Raw genomic sequence first — 21,250 nt, forward strand, 5'->3', positions numbered from 1 at the left:
CAATAATGGAAAGATACTTGGAAAGTACCCAAATATTTAGAAATTATATAAAATTGGTTTCTCATAAATCTCTCAAATTTATCCTTTTCCTCCTCAAACCTAAATCTTTTGAGGGGGTTATACCTCAGAGGATATTATCATCTTCTCATTCTTATTACATTAAAATTTTCTACTCTTTTCATAAGCCTCCAACCCTCTCTACCAAATACAGCCTAATCCATTGACAAATTTTGTGATTCAGCTTCTGAAAAGTTCCCCATTTCACAATCCCACTATACCCCCATTTCAGGTCCTTCTTACCTCCCCTGTGGCTATTCTATCAGCTTTCCAAACAATCTTCACTCCTTCAATCCAGTCTTACAAGTGTTATCTTCCTAAAACAGGGTTTCAAATGAAGTGTGCACAATTATCTATTAATCCTTTTAGATACACTATCAAAAAAGTATTTCTGTGACCAAAAATATTAGGGAAACATAGCATTCATCTCTTTGATCTTTATGATACATATTGGCATATTAAGAGTTGTTTGAATTACTGCATAAAACACCTGCTTAGCTTTGCTTAACATAGCATGCCCCAAATTTGTCTGAAAATTAAGTCGTTGGTTTTTTTCATATAAAACCTATCAGTACTCTACGAATAATTTTTAAAGAATGTCCTTTAGCAAATACTTTCCTAAATCACAACATAACTTCACTTTTCCCCTCCTTTAAAAATCTGATGGTTCAAAATTGCTTACGAAACGTCACCCAACATCTTTGGCCTAGATGCAAAGGCCTTTCATGGTCTGGCTTCAACCTTCGTTTTGAACCGTATCTTCCTTATACTCCCCACCCTCAGCCCACCAATCCATTCATGACTCAGCCACTCTGGACTAGTGCCCATGAGCCAAAAATACCTTGTACTTTCCCTCTGCTCATCTTGCTTTTCCCCCTGTGTTCACTGTTTAATCCTGCCTATCTTTCCATATCCAGCTGCGATACAGCATCATCTATGATGAGGTACCATTCATTTATTCAGAAAACATTAATTAAATATCTACTAAGTACTAAATACTGGGGTCTATTCCAAGAAGGCTCCAGTTGTAAATAATCTCTATTTCCACAGTAATCCAGCAGCAAGTTTTGCCTCTGTTACATTTCTGCTTATATTATATTTTACACCCTGCCTAAAGTTTACATTTGCCATTCCCTCTCCTGGACTATTCCTCTCCCAGATATCTGTATGGCCACTTCCTTAGCTCTTTAAGGTCTAGATTCAAATGGCAACTTCTCAATGAGGCCTGCTCTGATCGCTTTTTAAGAATTGTAGCTCCCCTTCTCCCTTTTTTTTTTTTAATCTTATTTCTCCCCATAATATTTAACATATGTTATAATGTAAATTTTACATATTTGTGTGTTGCAAACTCCATAATCACAGGGACTTTCATCTACCTCATTCACTGCTACATGCTTAGTACTCAGAACAAGGCCCACCACTCAGCAGCTGTTGATGGCTAATTTCAGGTGCCCACTTAGCTAGGCCACAGTAATCAGATATTTGGTCAAAAACCAGTCTAGGTATCACTGTGAAGGTATTTTTTTAGATGAGATTAACATTTAATCAGTAGACGTTGAGTAAAGCAGATGACCCTCAATAATGTGGGTGGGTCTCATTCAATCAGTTGCAGGTCTTAAGAGAAAAAAACTGAGATCCCGCAAAGATGAGGGAATTCTGCCTTCAGACTGCATTTGAGCTATAGCATCTACTCTTCTCTAGGTTTCCATCCTGCTGGCTTGCCCTGCCAGTTTCAGACTTTCCAGGCCCTGGAGTCTTATTAGCCAATTACTTAAAATAAATCTCTAAACTATGTACCTAGATAGATATTTCTCTCTATATATGGATAGAGATACAGATATTTATATATATATAACTATGTCTATATCTATAGCTAGCTAACTATAGAGAGAAAGAAAGATAGAGATACATCCTACTGTTTCTCTTTTTCTGGAGAACCCTGACTAAATACAGTAGGCACTCAGTAAATACTTGTTTAATGACTAAATGATTTATTATTAGTTATATACAGATCCAATTCCCTTACTAGACTCTAAGCTCCCAGAAGGGGCTATAACTCACTTATCTTTTTATTTGTTCAGTGCTTAAAACCATTATTCATTCATTTATTCAACATATATTTGTTGATTCCCTACCTAATTGGGCCCATGCCGCATACAGGCCTTGACCTTTCCTACATCTCTGGCTTTACTCCCCCCTCCCCTCATTAACTTATTTAATTCCATCTGTCCTTCAAAATCCAGTTCAAATATAACATCTTCTATGAATAAGAAGCTATTCATCTATTCAGCAAACATTAATTAAATGTCTACTATGTACCAAGTATTGGGTTATGTTTGTTGAATAAACATATGAACTTTTAAAAAGAAAGAGTTACATAAAGAGAAAGCTAGCATAATTCAAAGAACCATGCTCATTAAAGTTGAACTTGTTAGAGAATCTATACATTAATAGCATCACAAACACCAAAAATACATAGATCAATTGACTGGAATCACTTTAGTCATCTTTGAAATGTAGTCACCAATCAGCCAAAGGACCACAGCTCTAGAGCTTTTAGTACAGAAAAGTAGCACATTCATATGAAATCAAAAGGTCAAGTAAATGCAGGCAGTGAAAAGTGGACAAGTTCAAATATGATTACAGCAGGTTGGGGGTAATAAAGAAGGAAAATGGCAAAGGGTTTTCAAAGGAACATCATTTTCACACCTCATCCATATTTTCATCATCCATCAAAGGTGATTAGTCCAGAGTAAGTGTCAGCACTACATGCTAAAGCTTTATGTATGAGGTGAAATGTAGTCTTGGCTCTTGCCTTGCACTGAAATGATTTATGAGGCTAACTGAGATTGACAGATTGAAAAGGTCACTTGTCCAGTCAGGCCGCCACACCTCATCTTGCTTCCATGTCATAATAAACTTCACTTGCAGACCCTGTCTGAGAGCATATCCATATGCCCTGGGTGCTCCAGAAGCTGAAAGGTCATTTTGGAGCTGAGTGCCTCTCAGTTTTGTGTGGGTGCTCCTGGTCTCCCCCCACTTGCATAATTTTGTATTGAAAGCCACAAGCAGGTAAGTTTCTATCTTTTGTTCAGCCTGAAAGCCACAAGCAGGTAAGTTTCTATCTTTTGTTCAGCCTGTAAGTCTAAATCATAAATTATATTTTTCCATTTTACAGTCAGAAAAATCTCCTCTTCAATGATAATAAAATCAGCGCACCAGACTCTGCCCTTTGTTACTAATGTACAAATCCTGCTAAAGTCAGCAGAACTTAAGGGCATGCAACTTTGGGCAGAATGTATTCCAACTTTTTCTTTCCTTGCTGGATTTTTATTACCTGACATCTTTCTGATTCCTCTGGATTGCACAATAAGGGAAGGGTAGCCCAGTTTGGGTAAAATAAAAAATGACCCAAACCACTGACCTAAATCCTGCCTTTGAAATTTAAAATTACATTTACTAGGAAGGAAAATAGTTTTTTGAATGTGGGTGGTTTTCTTTTTCAAAACCCATTTTCAAACGTTGACCTCCTGAATGCTATCATACCAGTTTGGATTGGAAAACAGAAGGGTAGGTAAACATTTTTTTTAAGCTTGTTGGGGGAGATCATCCTTTCTGAATTCATTATCTGAAAAGAAGCAGGAAATACCGAGAACTTTTCTTTTTCAAAAGATCTCCTGGTCACATTGCCAGATTTGACTCTAAAAGTAAATTGTCCAATTTTGTGAAATGTTGAAACTTTTTGTCTTCCCTTTCTTCAAAGGTAAACTAAGGTGGTGAAGAAGCAAAGGTAGGAAAGCTTTGGCTTGGGGCAGGGTGTGGGACATGGAGGTGAAGAAGGCTCATCCTTTGCACAAATAAATGACAGCCTACATGGCTTGATGTAATGACTCAAAGACTATCCCACTATAAATCTCACAGCTCTTCCCTTATACCTGAGACGCCTACCGAAGTCAGTCTTTCGGATAAGATGCCACCTCCAGAAGCATTCTGTAAAATTCCCTGGGCTATAGGACTCTAACACATGGTAACCACACAACCAAGTATTTACCAATTCCCTATCTGAGATTACAGCCCTGACCAAATGGAACATGACACAGGCAAATTCCGATGAAAGAGAGGAAGGATAGATTTGATAATGGAGGAAGGAGAGATTTGGAGCAAATTCTCTGTACCTTACATTAACACTTATTTATCCCTCTGTGTTGTCGTTCTTTGTATACATAACTTATTCCTGACCTAAATTGACCTCCTTGAAATAGAGATCTTTTCCTTACTTATTTTTGTTTCACTGACCCCTGACACAGGGCCTGATAACACAGAAGCAGTTTAACATGGTGCTTTGATTTCACAGTCTTGGGCTTGAGTTCATATTCTGCCAATTACAAGCCACGTGACTTTGGGTAAGATCTTGCACCTCTTTGAGCCTAATCTGTACATTGGGCCTAATCATTCCTTCCTTTAAATATTCTTCTGAGGATTAAGTAAGATAGACTTTTAAGTGCTTTTTGTGGTGCTTGGCACAGAGTTCGCATTTAATGAACACTATTATTATTATATCAATACATTCAAAAATTGCTGAATATATGAATCAATCAATCAAGCAAGCAACTAAATGGACTTCCCAATGGAGAAGCAGGCACACAGAGCGCTGGGTCACACAGAGACCGAAGGGTGGGGGTAAGGAGCGTATCAAGAAGGCATGTAGCAACTCAACTCGATCTTTTTTTCTCAGCACATTTTCAAAAACCCATCACATTTAATGGGACACCTGACTAGAACAAAAGTCTTAAAACAGCACTAAAGTAGCAATAATTTAGACTAACAATGTTTCACAATGTCAACACCATGCACTGGCCATCCCTCAGTCCCATGTAGCTGTTTAAGTAAAACTATGGATGTGCTCTCTGAAATTCTTATAAAGCAAAGTCACCACATGCTCCAGTAAATACATACTCTTTCACACTGACATGATGTTACTTGGGCCTCTGACCTCATGCAAGTCATGTTATACCCCGTGCTACATCATAAAGAAGTGATATTTATTGAGAGCTTATTATGTACTCAGCATGTTTCTAAGTACTTTAAATGAAACTATTTATTTAATACAACTCTATGATCTATGTATTCCTTATATGGAAATTACCATTATCATCTTCAATTTACAGATGAGGAAACTGAGGTACATGGAATCAAATAACAGCAAAGGTCACAGAGGTAGCAAGAGTTGCAGTGGATATTGGAACCCAGATGGGTGGACTCCAGAGTTCTTAACCACCATGTTAAATGCCCCACAAGACACACTAGTTCCACCTGCCTATTACAGGCACCGTCATAGCAGTATTTGTATATTACTTTGTAGTTAATAAATTTTTCCCACTGGTGGAAATATAGCTGTGTACCTGGGGAGGCTCTGCACCAAGAGCATGAAATGTACTGGCAAAGGCACAGTACCCTATAGGCAAATTCTACTTAAATCACAAATACACCAAGGATCAATGTGCCAAGCTGAGGAAGTGGAGCAAAAATTGACCACATTCTTAAACATATAATTCCCAAAGGAAATGTTGCCTGTCGTGAGGTCTCAGCAATAATCCCATTTCTACCGGCATTGCTATTGAGGGCTCCTTCAACCCACTTTCCAAATTTCCTGCCAATGGGGCAGACCTACAGGTAGCAACTGGACAACTGTGAAGCATAGTCAGAGCTCCCTAAAGCCTCCTACCTAAACTTCTAGCAATTCCTCTCTCAATAATCTTTGCTTAAAAATAAACTTGAGCATGACAGCCATTGAAAGAAAGTGCAACAATTATTGAAGACAGCAAGCAACATGGGAATACAGAATCTTCCCTTCAGATTGTGTTCTGGGCCCAGGCCTGTGCACCTGCCTGTGTACCAATAGGTTTTGTCAGTGTTGTCATACACCAAGTTACTGCCTTTAGGAATTTTTCTCACACGTATTTTTATATTTGTGCATGAGCTGGTTAATCAGCTCCCCATTTTGATTTCTTGCCCTTGGATTGATTATTTCTAGATGTTAAGATTCAGCAGTAGCATCCATTTTCTATTTTCTGTACAATAGCAGGATTCAGCAACTCCTGTCTAACTGAAATTTTTTAAACTATTGCAATTGTACACTGTATTGCATCCAAATAAAATGTTAGTTTCTGTCCTAGAATAGGCAGATTGGATTACATATTTATTAAAATTTGGAAAACAGGCCAAGAACTTTGGGGAACTCAACTTTGTTACTCCTGGGATCTTTAAGGTTGCAAACTACCTCTCTCCTGGGCTGAAACAGTCATGATCAGGAATGGAGAACTGGTAAATTTCTTTGAGAGCCTCAGTTGAAAAGTTCTTAGTCCTTGGAATACTTTTAATGTTGCTTATCACCTTTCATCTCTAGAGCTGCCCCTGCTGATTCATTCATCCTCTCTTCTGTCTCTTAATTCAGAGGAGACTATGATGCTTAAAAACAAGGAGCATCCCCAATTGGCAAATGGAGAAAATGGGTTTCTGATTGGTTCTTCTCTACTCACATAACCAGTATTCCAGAAAATCATGCAGCACAGGTAGAACCCATGTCATGCCATGAGTGCCAATTCAAAAATCATCCTCACCCTCAGATCCCATTACGGTATCTTAATACCTGGGAACAGTATTTGCAGTAAGATAAAGACTGTAGAACTCTACATTTGTCATTAAGCTTCAAATATCCTAGTGGTGCACCCAAGGAGTGGTGACTGGTCCAGAGGGATTTCTGCCCCTCTTATAGCTATATGCCCTTAACAGGAACCAGCTAGAAAATCGGCACCAGGAAATAAAGACAGGGGAGGGTACCATCAGTCCAAGTTATCATCATCTCTTACCTGGATGATTGTAATACTTTCTCTGCCACCATTCTTGCCTACCCCAATTCTTTCTCTTCATATAGACCAGGGTTATTTTTACAAATACCATATCAGATAATACTCCCGTCCTACTTAAGACTTTTAATGGAATCCCATTACATGAAGAAAAAAAATGCTAATTCCTTAGCATGGCCTACAAGACACTACAAGCAGCCCCTGCCAACCTCCGCAATGTCATTTTCAGCCCTTTATCCCTTCTCTCATATGTTCCAATAACACGGTCAGCCCTCCATATCCATGGGTTCCGCATCTGTCGATTCAACCAACTGCGATGGAAAATACAGTAGTCAAAAAAAACAAAAAGGAAAGTTCCAAAAAGCAAAATTTGAATTTGCCCTGCACAGGCAACTATTTACATAGCATTTACATAGTAATAGGTGTTATGTGTCATCTAGAGATGATTTAAGGTATGCAGGAGGATGTGCGTAGGTTACATACAAACACTATGTCATTTTATATGAGGGACTTGAGCACCCATAGATTTTGGTATCCAAAGGGGGGATCCTGGAACCAGTCCCCCATGGATACCAAGCGGCAACTGTATTCACCACCTCTAACTTCCTGAGCCACGCCAAACCATTTCCCAAATCAGAGCACAAACTTTTCCCTCTTCCTGGAACACATCTTTCCCCTTTTAATCCCCCCTTCCAGGTGACTGCCCTCCCTCTGACTCTTCCCATGAATGGCATCTTATTTTTCAGGTCTGAACTTTGAGACAGGCCTTTCTTTATTAACCTAGGCAGATCTCACCTACTCTTCCCTATCAGAACACCTTGTTTATTTCTTCATTCATTTAACAAAATTATTTTGTGTACTAGTATGTGCCAAAAACTGTTTTAAGGACCGTGGTTACAATGGTAAACAAAACAGACAAAAAATCTGTGCCTTCGTGAAGCTAACATTTTAGTCAGAGGAGCAGAAAATGAGCAAAATAAATAAGTAAACATTTAGATACTTAGTTTTCTTTTAGATATAGGCTGGAGAAAGTTTTACTTAGAAGGTGACATGCGAGAAAGGACAGCCGGGGTCGGGGGTAAGCCTTACTACCCTCCAAGGAAAGAGTGTTCCAGGCTGAAAGAGCATCAGAGGCAAAGGCCCTGAGGCAGGACAGTGCCTGAATTGTCTGAAGAAGGCAAAGAGCTGAACTGGTGAAAGTGAACTGAGGTGGGGGACAGTTTAAGAGATGAGGCTGGAGAAGTAACCATAGGGTCAGGTAGAGTAGAGCCTTGGGTGTCACAGTGCATTCTTTGGCTTTTACTTTGACTGAAATGGAAAGGCCTCAGAAGCTTTTGAATGGAGGGTGATAAGATCTGCCTTGCATTATAAAAGGAACACTCCAGTGGCTCCTTGGGGGGAATAATCTGAAGGAGAGAGTTATGGAATGAATGTTTGTGTTCCCTCCACCCACAATCCATATGTTGAAGCCCTAACCCTCAAGGGCGGGGGGGGGGGGGGGGGGGGGGGGGGGGGGGGGGGGGGTCATCCTTGAAGAAAGGGCCTGTGGGGAGGTCATAAAGTTAATGAGGTCATAAGGGTGTGTCCCTAATCTGATAAGGCTGGTGCCCTTATAAGAAGAGGAAAAGAGCCAGAGCTCTTTCTCTTTGCACACAGGCACCAAAGAAAGGTCATGAGAACACACACCAAAAAGGAGGCCAGAACCTAACCATGCTGGTACCCTGATCTCAGACTTCCAGCCTCCAAAACCGTTAGCAAATAGATTTTTGTTGTTTAAGCCACCCAGTCTATGGTATTTTATTATTGCAATTGAAGCTGCAATATATTTTTATTATTTATTTTTATCAAAGATGGGATGCAAGAATGGAAGACCTTCTTTCCTTCATAGCATTTAGGAGAATTTGTAATTTTAATATCTGTCAGTGCGTATTTGTTTCAAACCTTCTCCAGTCAATTGTAAGCTTTAAGGGGCTGGGCTCTTCGTCTCTCTCAATCACCACTCTACCTTCACTTCCCAGTACTGCACCTGGCAGGTTGGAGATGTATAATCATATTGGCTGACTGAGTAATTTGTTGAATTTTGGATTTCCCCTAAGGGCCCATACATTTCAGACATTTGCTTTCCAATTAAAAACGTTTTGTTTTTGTTCAATTTATTTCTTTAGAGACTCCTGTGAACTGATATTATGACACTTTATATTAATCAACTTTCCCCTTTTGCATTCTTTCATTCATTCCACAACCATTTGTTGAGTACCAGCTATAAACTTGGCACTGTGCCAGGGCTGGGAAGGAAGGATGAACCTTCATTGTTCCCTTCAAGTTGTTAACAGATTCTTATGTTTGTATTATTTAATATCATACCACTTACTGATAATTCAATATACAAAAAAATGGAATATATTTTTACCAAAGCTGCATAGCTTTAATTTCTGAAAGTTTTTACTGGACTACTTAGCAATCGTCTCTCAGAACTCAGATGGCACCTAGTCAAAATGTAACTTTTGTATACAGTAGGCTACAGTTTTAAAATCTGCATCACTTTAATAGACTCTTGTATTAGTTTCCTAGGGCTGTCGTAGCAAAGTACCACAAAGTGGGTGGCTTAAATAACAGAATTTATTGCCCCACAGTTCTGGAGCTAGAAGTCTAAGATCAAGGTGTCTGCAAATTTGGTTCCCTCTGAGGTCTGAGAAGAAGAATCTGTTCTATTCCTCTCCCCTGGCTTCTGTGGATTGCTGGCAACTTTTGCCTTTCCTTGGTTTACAGAAGTATCACCCCAATCACTGCCTTCATCTTCATACGGCATTTTACCTGTGTGTCTGTGTCTTAATTTCTCCTTTTTTATAAGGATACCAGTCATGTTGGAATAGGGGCTTATCCTACTTCTGTATGACCTTGCTTTAACTAATTACATCTACAATGACTTTATTTCCAATAAGGTCACATTCTGAGGTACTGGGGCATTAGTTCTTCAACATATGAATTTGGGGTGTGTGTGTGACACAGTGCAACTCATAACAACTCTTTAATAAAGGAATAAACAAAAAGCTCTTCTCAAAGACTCCTCCACCTTTCAGCCTTTAATGATTATTTGTCTTTGGTAAGTGCTGGGGTTGGAAAATAAAATTCTGAACTCTACAACTTTCCTAAGAAAAGCACCATATGGTAGAGCCAAGAAAACACTCTAGCAGGAGTCATAAAGGCCTGGCCTAGTCTCACATATCTGATAATATCTGATTCAGCTAATCTTACTGAGGGTATCAATGAGTTTCCTCATACATGAAGAGCAGAGTCAACTTTCATGATCAATAATGTCTCAAACTGTCCCAAAAGTATTATTATTTTTGGTAGGCAGAATTCTACAATGACCCCCATGACCTGCACCTCCTTGTGTCAGCTCTGTGAAGGTTACTTTGTATGGCAAAAGGAATTTTGCCGTTGTAATTAAGATTACCCACAAATTGACTTTATCATAGGGAGATTATCCCTATGGTGGGCCCAAACAATCACATGAGCCCTCTAAAAGCAGAGTTTTCCCCCAACTCATAGGTGAAGAGAACATCAGACAGATTCAAAGTGTGAGGGGGATTCTTGTGAGGGAGGTTCTCCATTGCAAAGTTGGGGGAGGGGAGGCACCATGGGGGCAAGGACCTCAGGGTGGCCTCTAAGAGCTGAGAGAGGAATCTGGCCAACAGCCAGCAAGAAAGTAGGGGCCTCAGTCCTACAAGTAAGTGCAAGGCACTGAAGTCTTCCAACAATCTGAATAACCTTGGAAGTGGATTTTTCTCCAGATAACCCAACATTTTGAGACCCTAAGCGGAGAACCCAATCAAGACACCTACCTGGACACTGACCTATGGAACCATGAGCTATAAAGGGTGCTGTTCTAAGCTACTAAATTTGCAGTAATATGTTATGCAGCAACAGAAAACTAAGACATTATTACCTTGTGGTAAGGAAAGGAATAGCGCAAGCAGAGGGAAAAAAACAGGTAAAAACTGAGTGGACAGGGCACTATCAAAAGAAAGAAGCAAGGAAAGAATAAAGACAGAAGGAGATAAGATATATGAAGTTATCCTAAAGTATTTCTACTTGGTCAGAGCTAAAACATGCTTACATTTGTTTCTTTGACTGCCCTCCTGTTTGTATGGAGTGGTGACAGTGTATCTGACTTGAAGCACATAACACTCTGTACAGTTAAACCAAAATCACACTCGGTTGATTATCTAGGAAAAGATCATGTAATTTAAAAATGGAAGGGATACAGTGTGCTTTTTGCACACATTAGGAAGAGTAGAGGAAAAAAGAGAGATTAGAAAAGAAGAGATGAAAAGATGTAAGAAAGGGAGAAAAAGGACAGAAGGAAGGAAGGAAGGGAAGGGAGGGGAGAAGCGCAGGAAACTGCGAAAAAGAAAACCTTTTTTAGACAAATATAAAATTCTGTATTGAAAATTAGACTAACGTGTGTCAGGAACAAGCATGGTGGTATCAAACTTCTCTTGAAGTTCTCCAGAAGCAATAGAGAAATGCCGTTTCCATTCAGTTATTTCAGCCTTTTTGAGCTTCACTGGTTCCCTGGCTGCTTAAAACAGCCTTCAGTGCCATCAAAGGAAGCGAAAGCTCCATGACTCCACAACCATGATGTTAAAAAAAAAAAATGTCTTTACCTCATGTAGGTATTTCTGAGTCCAACAATTAAGAAAACACAAAATCACATCTGTTTGAAAGAGATGGGCAGGCCAATAGCAATGTTAGACATTTCCAATAAAATTCAGTAATTGAAAATAAGTTTTATTAGGAAAACATCATTTCTGGATTTTCCCTCAGCAAGGCAGAGAAATAACTCTGATATGGTCAAATCCCAACGAGATTTTTTTCCTATGTCCTTAATGGTTCTGTGGCTCCTTTAGAGTATGTGGGGACATTTCACCCCACGTTCAATGCCCAGTGACACAGACCAGCATCAGCGCATTGAAACAAAAACACACAGACCAACCTGGTGTAGAATTTACAGTAAAAAACAGTAGTGAGAGAACCAAAGTGGCCAGGCAATTAAACAAGCACACACAAAAATGAGCAAGCTGTGCACAGACTTCCACTGCTAGTTTCATATGTAAGAATTCTTTTTTTTTTTAAATTGAGCTATTAAACATAAAAAAGAGTTGAATACACAGGACAAAGTTTAGCTATACAAACTGGCATCCAAATAATGAATAAGAAAAAAGTGACTATTCATCTAGCAACTTCTGTTCTGGGTTCTAAGGAAATACCAACTCTATTTGCTTTGTCAAGGACTACCAATATTATTTGTAAAGCATTCTCAACAAGTTGGTTAAATAAGATCTCTTTTCTAGCAAGAGGTGAAAGACCTCTAATGGAAGTGTGCTTTCAGTAGCTCCTCTTGCTGTTCTCAGGAAATTCTGCATGATTATTGCCATTATTTCCTATGTAGACGACTATTATATAATTATCTATTCCCTGTCTTGTGGCCTTGGGAGGACTACTGATGTGATGGTTGATGACCAGCCAAACCCCAAAACTGTCAAGTGACCCAAAGAGTTGTTTACGCCAATCTCAGGGAGGAAAAGTACCACATAATTACAAAATAACATATTTAGACGAGGGGTCAGCAAACTTTTTCTGTAAAGGGCCATAGAGTAAATATTTTAAGATTTCAGGGCCATGTGGTCTTTGTCGCAACTACTCAAGTCTGATTGCAGTGTAGCCATAGATGATATGTAAATGAAGGAGTGGGGCTATGTTCCAATAAATCTTTATTTGTGGACAAAAATTTGAATTTCTTACAATTTTCTTGTGTCAGAAAATATTACTCTTATTTAGATCTCCTTCTTAAAAATGTATTATAAAAAACGATTCCTACCTCACATCCAAACAAAAACAGGTGGTGGGATGGGACTGCCAGGAGTGTCCTCGTTGCCCACTCCATAGTTATACTATTTTATGTGTTTCCAGAATATAAACACATCACTTAATTTTACTTATAGATTGAATACCTAATAAAAACAATAAAAATTGTTTACAGTTATATACAATGGGTACCAGATGTACATTACTGAATTTTGTGAAATATTAATAGAAGTTCACCTTTTCTAATATGCTAAAATTCTATTCACTTGGTGTTTATAGAGCTTACAGTCCAGGAAGAAAACACACTGTAGAAAATTTGAAAGTCCCAAACAATTTGAGTACCTGTCAATTGCCAACTTTTTGACACTGAAATATTGTGTAGTATCATAAAACCCTGTCCAGCGGACAGAAATTATCTCAGAATTATTTGGTGTTATTGATTCAGCTGAGAAGTATCTCAGAATTAATTGATGATTTATCCTATGCAGTAACACAATTACAAATGAGCAGTAGTCAACATCTGCCTTGCCCTTAGTCCTCTGATATCAGTGATAGAATTAAATGGATAAATCCAAAGAATCAAGGTTAACATCATTTGAAAGCCTTGGAGACAGCTGTAGTAGGAGTTTTAATGTAGCTGCTCCCATTATCCACACAGTGTGATTCATAGTTTAAGGCAACACTGGCTATTGTTGGGGTGGCTCTGTTTGTATGTGTGTTAAGTTGTTCAACGTGTATGGCTTCAATTCTTCATATTAACGCAAAATAAGGTGATTGCTAAAGAGCTGTCTAAACTAGTTCAACCCTATCGATTAATTAATCAACAAGTATTTGCCAACTCTGTGACTTACCCAAAGCTTCACAAAATTCCATTTGTGCCTGCTTTCCCCTAACATACCAGTGCAAGTTCTCTCTTACTGTTCAGTAGATCAGGCAATTATTCAATACTTTTCCCAAACTGTCATTTCTCCCTGACAGCTTAATAGAATTTAAATTTCAGGGATCTAGCTAGGCTCCAGTACCAAGAGAACATGATTCAAGTGTTTCTAAAAGAAGACAAATCCTAGCTTTTCAAGCCCTTTCATTCTCAAAAGGAAAATGTACCTTCATCTTGGTTATAGAGAACAAATGCCATCATCTTTTGTCTTTATCTCTGATTTATTCTCTCCTTCAGTTCTTCCTCATGGTCCTTCACTGTCTTTCTCTAACTTCCTTTTCTTCCCTTCTTTTATAGTCCCCAATTTTTCTTTTTTCCTTTCATATTTTTCAATCTTTCTTCCTTCCTACAGACACCGATTGACTACCAGGCCCTAGGCTCAACACCAGAAATACAAAGATGAACAAGACACAGATGTATGATAATAGGTGGTGGCATCAGATGTACAAAGAGTAAGATGCAGTATGGAACTCAAAGTCTACTCCTCTCTTCAATCTTGAGACCCTGTATGCCTCATTTTCAAGAGGCCCATGCCGTATCCCCCCATTTCTTCAGTCTTAACATTCTCCCCCTTTCTTAGCATCCTCTAACTTCAAATATAATTATGCCTCCACAAACTGAAAAACAGTCTTCACTTTCATGTTTTAATAAAATATTTCAAACATGTATAAAAATAAAGTAAAATAGCAAGTCATCCACCACCTTAACGAACATGTTAGTGTTTCATCTTACTCAATTCAGACTTTAAAAAAATAAAAAATAAATAAAACATTCCCAGTTTAAAGTTTTCTTTGTAGCTCTCCTTGAACCCATTCTTACCTAACATCTCTGCCAACCTTTCCCTCCACCAAGTAACCACCACCCTGAATCCTTACCATTCAGTTTTTTATGCTTTTGTTACATATGTATGGGTTTTATTATGTAGCTTTACTATATGTATACATAGTTTTTTAAACAGTATCCTTTTGATCCTTTTGTTTTTAAAGTACATTATATCACACTATATGTTTCATTCCGAAATTTGTTCTTTAAATATATTCTATATATTACATACTTGAGATGTATCCATATTATTGATGCATAGAGTTTCAATTCATTCATTGTACCTGGTAAGTACTATTTATCATATAAATAAAGCACAAATTATTTATCTTTCCCTTACTGATGGACATTTACTTTAATTGTTCACTACCAAATATAATGTCAGAGTAGACATTTTAGTTCATGTCTCTTTGCGGACATGGGAAAAGTTTCTCTAAGGTACTTAACCAGATGTGAAATATCTGGACCTTATGCCATGTGCGTTTTCATCTTCACTAGATACTGTGGATAGTATCAGTTGCCTCTCCAAAATAGTTGTTTCAGTGGGCTCTTCCACTGTTAACGTATGAGGCTTCCTCCACAACCTTGCAGTAATTGGTATTGTAAGATTTTTACATTTTATAGTGTCTAATGGTTTAAAGGTACCTTATCATTGCTTTCCAATCTGGTTTCCACCCTCATTTAGCTATAAAACTGTTCTTTCCATGGATATCTAAGAATCACATTCTTGCCAAATCTCAAAGACTTCATTTGTACTCATCATTCTGCTTGACCTCAACTGCATCTGGCCTACCAGTAACCACCCAGCCCAAACTCTCTGCTCCCTTTGCTTACATTTAACAGCATTCTCGGGAAGAAGAGGCAGAAAGCAAGATGCACCCTTAGAAGTTCAGATGTAAATCTGGTAGATAAGTCAGGCAAGGTACTCTTTGAAGAAATATATTTAATAAGAGAACTGCAAACTTGGAAAATCAAAACAATATATACAGGTAGCTTTCATAATATGAAATACATAAAATTGATATCAAAACAAATACTTCTAAGTTTGGGGGGTATGCAGAAACTGCATCAGAATACATTCATAATAAGCACTACATTTAATGTAACACACAGTAATTATTTCTTAATTATGTTCCATGTAGCTTATGTGTGTGATACATTTGATGTTGATAAGCTTATTGCTTATTAAAAATAACAAACATTTAGTGTTTTATAATATTTGAATCTACCGTAATGTCAAAAAGGGGGGCTATGGTTCTCATGAAGGTTCTTTATGATGCATCTCCCATTTCCTTTCCCATCAGCTATAGTTCATGCTCTATGCAAGCTAGAACACAGATTTAAAAATAAGACCATTTGGATCTGGTCCTAGGAACATTTAAATGGGTCTACATGGGTAGCTATATATGGAAAATTATCTAAAATATTGCTTATTGGAGATCATGCATATCTGAAGCAGCCAACCCCACACTTGACAGCACTGATGACAGATTAACAAACATTCATTTAATAAATTCATTCAACAGATATTTTCTGAGCATTGACTCATTGATTCTTCTAGGTAAGGGGATTGAACAATAAATAAATCTCTTCCCTCACGCAACTTAGATTCTAGAAAAAGATTCTGTGAAAGTAACCCTAGGCTCTGATCAGCATCTCCAGTCTTTAGAAGTTTTCTGAAGGATGAGGGATGGAATGTTTTGTTTTGAGGAAACATTAGGGAGCTGATAATGTTGGCAAAAATAAAATTCTTAAATGTGATAAGGCTCATATGAAGTAAAGGGTCACAAACATTGTAAAAAGATGATATCCAGATTTCTCAGTATAGTCTAAAAATACAGAGTAATGGAACCGAACAAACTTGAATGATATTTGAGTAAAAAAATTAAAATAAAAATCATACAAGTCCTGAAAAATAAAAGACTATTCTCTGCCCAACACATGAAGTTGGCAATTACTAAAACCTCTAACTAAGAATCTTCAAAAACTGTGAATATTTTATGAGAAATAGCCCCTATAATTGCAAAAAGTAAAAACCTTATTTCTTTGGTGACTCTCGTTAAACCTTGTATTCTGAATGTTTCCAAAATGTTTCTAATAGTGTTTCTTTATGGGAAAAGTAGTGTTCTATATAAAAGAACACTATGGTGTTTCTTTGTGTTAGTCCTGTAATCAGTCTTTAAACAGATAACTCAGCAGAGAATACCACAATTCAAGTTTGTCAAAAAAGCAATCATTACCTTTTATTTTCTTTGTTTGACTTGTTATGATTCTACCAGTGGGAGAGTCAATTCAACTATTAGTTTATTCTGAATATTTAGCTAAATATTCTATGGAATAAAAAATGCTCTTTTTTCAAGCCTTGGCAACTACCAAAAAGATGGATTATCTTCATGGTTCTGTCAGAGTTTTTCTAAATAAAGGAGCAGAATTATGGAGGAGGATGACCGTAGTATATGCTTTTACTATTCTAGAAATATCGGGTTGACAATCTAGATTGCTAGCAAAAAAAAATTTGGAGTGAAAGAAAAATCATTGGTTTAGATGCCCTATACCATTTGCCCCCAAGCAATGATTGTCCAAATGCTGCCAAGATCTTATAAAGAAGAATTTGCCTCACTACCAAGATAATCAATTATGGGAATAACAATATATGAAACACCAGATTTTCTCCTTTGCTTTGAGAAGATACATATTTGGGTTAAAAAATGCTTATGTTCTTTGATTCCCAAAAGGAAATATTCTTGGTTAAATTTATGAGCTGAAAGACCAAGTGGACTATTTTTGGAACACCAAAGAAAAGATCAACTGTGTCAAACCTGAAAAAATTATAACTGTCAGTGGATCTTGGCTGTTTGGCATATATACTTTAGGCATTGAGTATACTGAATCTGAAATTTCAAGAGAAAATTTCCAACCTCATTTCTCATTATAATAAATTTTAAGCATTTATAGCCAAAACCCAGATATGGATACAGCATATTAATGCTAAAAAAATCTAATTATTGTCTCAACTTGGTGAATATTTCAAGGACAATATCTTAAAAGTGATTTTTAAGGAGGGAAAATTGAGTCTCATCTACTCCTACTGTAAGAAAAATGTGGATGGTATTTTCTTGATGTCATGGCAAAAATCCCTTTTGGAAACTCACAAGAAATTTTTTGTAGGATTGGACCATATACAACTAACTCTGAATATTTTTAAAATTATGCTTAATACAGTTTCCAAAATTAATTTTTATATAATCATGAGTGGAATAAAATATCACCCTAGAGGAAGTAAACAGGCTTTGCTTGTCACTATTCGATGTTCATCAACATAGACATGACACACATTTTCTTCACTTTTGGTCAGCAAGAAAAATAACTGTACAATTGATTTAATATTTAAGCACACTATAATATCCTTCATTTTTCACATAACCTACCATAGAAAAGTTTAAAGCAAGCAAGCATACTCAATTATCACATAATCAAATTTTTGAATTATTATTTAGATGATTAGAGGTAATTTTTTCTTCTGAAACTACCACTGAAATGTTGTCTTTACCTAACATTTTTAAATTGCAGAAATGTTATGCATTAAAGCTACTATCTAATCGATACCACTTTTGTGGGTTCCTTATCTTGTTACACTTCCACACTAGAAGACTTTCCCAAGACTTGGTTCTTGGTCATTTTCTTCTCCTTCTTTCCTTCTTTTCTTTTCTTTCTTTTGTGACACTCCTTTTAAAAACTTACCATTTCTCACATTTTGAACTATGATCTCTGTGCGGAGGACTTCCAAATCTGTGATCTTAATGTTTAACCTGTGCTCCGTTATTATATATTTATTTATTTCGAGTCATTCACCTAATATGTATAGGGCACTTACTGTGTACAGATCTTTCCACAAGCAACAGAACACAAAGCAGTCAGTGCAGGTACAGTACCTTCAGAACCGGCTGCCAATGAGTAACCAACCTCCTTAGATGTCTGCTCAGCACATTGTATTCGACATTCATTAATTAAAACTCATCATTTTCTCTTCTACTTGCACTCTTTCTTAATATTTTTTGTCAGTACTATAATCACTCTCCTATTCATTCAGATGTGTAACTGTGGGATTAACTTGAATATTGGAAGGAAGTACAAGAGAGGACTTTAGTTTCCACTCCACAACTATCCATTTTTAAATTTCGTATCTGTTCTTTCCTATCATTTTTAAATTGACCCCCTTGCATTCAGGGTCTTCTCCTTTCAATCCACTCTGTATACGGTTGGCACATTATTTTTAGAATATCATCCACATGATGTCACATCCCTGTTCAAAACCTTCATTGGTTCTCCACTATCTATGGAATAAAATCTAAACCTATTATTCAAGCATTCAAAACAGCCCACAAAGTATAAGATACTTCTCAAACTTATCTCCTATAACTCTCCATATATGTTTTCTGCTATAGCCAGACCACTCTCCTCACAGTTCACAAAACATACTTTAGCATTTTCACCTCCAAATTCATCACTTCCTGGCATGCTCTGATTTTTTTCCCTAGCTGACCGGGTTTCACCAAATTTAAGATAGACCTGTAGTACCACCTCCTCCTGAGGTTTTTCTTAACTTTTCCAACCAACATTCAACTCTCTCCAAAAGCATGGACTATTTTGTTTATCTTGGCACTCATAATGTTTTAATGATTTAGCTTTTCTTAGAATGAGTATATTTTACCTCTGAAATCAAATTCAATGTCTTTAAGTTTGGGGCCTTTATTTTTTCACTTTTTATCTTACAACTTTTAATGTTGTGATTCTGTTTGTCTAAAGATTGACATTATAGAATGACTTGGCCTTTCACAGATTTGGATTTTCCACAGCCTATTCATATCCTCTTAAAACTGTGCACAAGTGAAGTATCATGTAAGATGTTTAGCTTTTTATGAGGAGCACAGTTGCATCCCCTTACAGCAGTGTTTTAATGGGATCTCCTACATGACAGTATTCCTTCTGTGTGTATTAGGTCTCAAATCAAAGAATAATTCAGTGCCCCCATCCATACCATCCATAATGATCCAATCAGTATGGCTTTCATGTCAGCTGTAGAAAATTAGACACTATTTCCCATCTTTTACGTGACTACAGAACAAACAGCAAGAATTGAATTTTGATTTTATGTTCTCTTTGTGAACTAAACTTAGGCATTTGATTCTATTAACCGAATTAGTATGTGGAAAATCTTGTGAAAGAAAGTATATAAACACCATTTGCTCCCTGCCTAAAGGAGGAATGGTGAGAGTTATAGATTAAGGAGCAAATATCAGATGCATTTACTGTGACTAACAGCACTAACATGGCCCCGTTCTTGCTCCATGACTGTTTATCATCTGCTTTCGACAGTGCTCTGCACTTTCTCCAAAGATTCTGATTTAGAGACAGGCAGAGTGTCCCTCAAGCAAGAATACACTCAATGTGCAGTACATCGATAGCAAAGTGCTGATGGATGTTATTCAAGAATTTTGATATGTCAGGAACTGTACCCCTGCGGCTCATAATGGGAATCAAATGCAGCTATTAGATTGATTTGCCTTCGCCACACTTCACTTTACTCTGGCTGACAGTACCAGAAAAGACAGAGGTCCTCACCCAGTACCTCCCAATTAATATGTTTACAATTCCTGTCATTTGGCTAAGCAGCTTGTACCTGCATGTCACAGATAATTCTGTGGTCAGAGTAACCCTCTGAAACAGAATTGGTGTCCAGTTGGTCAGTAATGTTTCTGAATGGACTCCAAAGGACTTGTGAAAAGGTCATGGTACTAAGATCAGCATAATCTAAAAGAAGAGAAATCTAGGCTGGACCAGAACAAAGACAATTCCCTAGGATATAGGTTTTCAACAGTTTTACATTAAGGAAGAACATGAAGCTTTATTAGAAGTTTATCTTTTTAACAGCTTTATGGAGGTATAATTTACACAGTATTAGTTCACCCATTGTGAGTGTACAATTCAGTGGTTTTTAGAAAATTTAGAATTGTGCACCTATCATCACAATACAGTTTTAGAACATTTCAATCACCTCCAAAATTGCCCTTGTGCCATCATTTGCAGGTAATCCTATTCCCATCCCAGCCCCCAGCAACCACTGATCTGATTTCTTTCTCCATAAAATTTGTCTCTTCTCAATGTTTCGTATACATGAAATTATATTATGCATAGTCTTATGCATTGGGATTATTTCACTGAGCAAAATTCTTTTGAGGTTCAATTATGCTGTAGTACATACAGTAGTAAACTCCTTTTTATTACTGAGTAGTATTCTGTTGTATGTTTCTTCATTCACCAATTGATGGTCATTTGAATTATTTCCAGTTTTGGGCTATGATGAATAATGTTACTATGACTATTCATATACATGTCTTGTCTTTGTGTGGATATGTTTTCACTAAAAATCACAATAATCTTTCTCCCTTCAAAATTAGGTTTTTTTCTAAATGCCATAATTCTATTGGAATGGTCAAAACCCACAGAAAACAGTAACACCAGCAAGATTTAAAAAGAATGAAAAGCTGGACCTGATTCATTTCACTCTGCTGAATTCTTTACCTAACTCTTCCTCATTCTATGTCAAGGTCAGTGTACTCAGAGAAATGACACAAGGTCAACTCAAAATGCTAGAAAAGTAGCCTTTGTCAAGCATTATGTACTTTTTTCTTCCAAG

The sequence above is a fragment of the Balaenoptera musculus genome, chromosome 2, assembly GCF_009873245.2.
Source record: "Balaenoptera musculus isolate JJ_BM4_2016_0621 chromosome 2, mBalMus1.pri.v3, whole genome shotgun sequence".
In the NCBI taxonomy this organism is placed as follows: domain Eukaryota; kingdom Metazoa; phylum Chordata; class Mammalia; order Artiodactyla; family Balaenopteridae; genus Balaenoptera; species Balaenoptera musculus.